A 1,858-nucleotide genomic window follows, 5' to 3' on the forward strand; every position below is an offset into this window, starting at 1 on the left:
TTGGCGTCCGAGGATCGGACCTTTCGGCCTAGCTGCCCCGCGCACCTCAAACTTTTACGTCTGGAAAAATGACCAGTTAAAATACTAGGTAAATCCGTAGCTTGGATCTAAGTCAAAAGTTATCACTCTCGAGCTGTCTCGAGTCAGTGTTTTGTTTTTACTCGTTCTTTACCGGCCATTGACCCTCAACTTCGTTACGGGGCCACTCACGATCGTTTATCTTGCTTAATATAATAGTTCCATAGCACTAATGCTTAATGGTAGCATTCACGATCAAATTCCTCAGTTAAAACAAATTTCTTAGTTAATAAAAGCTACGTCTTAGCAAAAAAGTTTTCTGTCGGGACAGAAAACCTAAATTCTTAGTTTAAAAAAAAAACCTTCATTTTTAGCCGAATCGGTGGCTCGAAGTTCGAATTAGCCAGGCAGAACGGCGTGAATGGTAAACAAATATGGCGAGAGTCGAGAATATTTATTTGTAGCAAGTAAACACGCGGAAACGATCATTAGTGCTCCTCGCCCAAAAACGGCCTTGGCTCAAATTAAAAACAATTTTTTTAAGTAGGTTATCAGAAAACGATAGTGAAAGGCCCGTAATGAAAAGAACGACATTCATGACAGTGACACTATTCTAGGATTTGCATTCTAAGAAAAATTTCGGAACTACTGCCGGGATATGACCCAAAGACATGCGGAACACAAGTTTATCTCACTCGATCTCACTACCGCAAGCGACCCAAGTGATGTTCCTGATCCCCTCATATAATTTCAACAATTAACAATATCCGCGTGAAATACAATTGTGTTGAGAACTCTTAACAGAAATATTGAAGGTTATAACTCTCTTAGGGGAAAAATTTGTAGAAGGAGTATTAAGTTTTTTACACAAACCTTTTTTTGTGTGTGCCACGTGGAAAGATGCACGTTATTCGTCTGACCCACTAAACATCTTGCGTATGTCAAAATTGATAATATCAGGATACACTGAGGCACATCTTTTCACTTCATTCCACCACATTCTAATATGGCGACGGCGACGGCGTCACTACGTGACGTGGCGTGGCAGAGCAGACCCCTACCCTGGGTGCGTTCGGGTATGGAAAGAACAGGGCGGCGGAGCGAACGAGCGTTGTGCACAGTACAGATAAGCGCAAAAAGGCTATTGCATGTACAAATTACTTCAAAAGTCGGGCCGAAAATCTGCTGCATACCCACAGCCATCCTTAAGTAATATGGAAACATAGCAGCCTCATTTTGGACATATAGTGCGAAAATTTCGACCGTTACGCGACCGCCGAGCGCCCGCCCAGCACCCGCCGAGCTGCCGAAGCCCAGCTCGGCTCGGCTCGGGAGCGGCCGACCGCCGCCCAGACAGTCCCGAGCAGCGCCGAAGCGGCTTCGTGCCAGCGACTGTCAGACTGGAGCGCAATACTGCACCAGCACCATTAGGAGAGATCAGAGACGCAGAGACGTACAATTGGCTCATGGGACCGCACTTTCGACCAAATGTCGAAATCCTGAAAAGACTACACGACGCTTGCACGAAATGACGTGAAAATGCGACTTACTTTTTTATTTTTACACGGGAGAGCAGCTGACGGCAGCTGACCAGCTAATCAGCGCTTGCACATAAGAATGCAATTTTCTAGGTAAATACCTGGTTAACAAGCAGGCCCGCCCTACCGCCAAATGGAGTTGCCAGCTCCGCTTCGCTGCGCCGGCAACTCCGTTCGGCAGGGGCCGGGCCTGCTTGGCCTGCCGGCGAGTACTCATGTCAAGCAGACTAACTCCACTTCTCACTTGGCAGTAGTTACTGCAAGTCCTGGCAAACCATCACATTTTTTTGTGAAGCCTCTGT

Source organism: Frankliniella occidentalis, unplaced genomic scaffold (assembly GCF_000697945.3).
Source record: "Frankliniella occidentalis isolate FOCC.00 unplaced genomic scaffold, Focc_3.1 Scaffold357, whole genome shotgun sequence".
Classification (NCBI taxonomy): domain Eukaryota; kingdom Metazoa; phylum Arthropoda; class Insecta; order Thysanoptera; family Thripidae; genus Frankliniella; species Frankliniella occidentalis.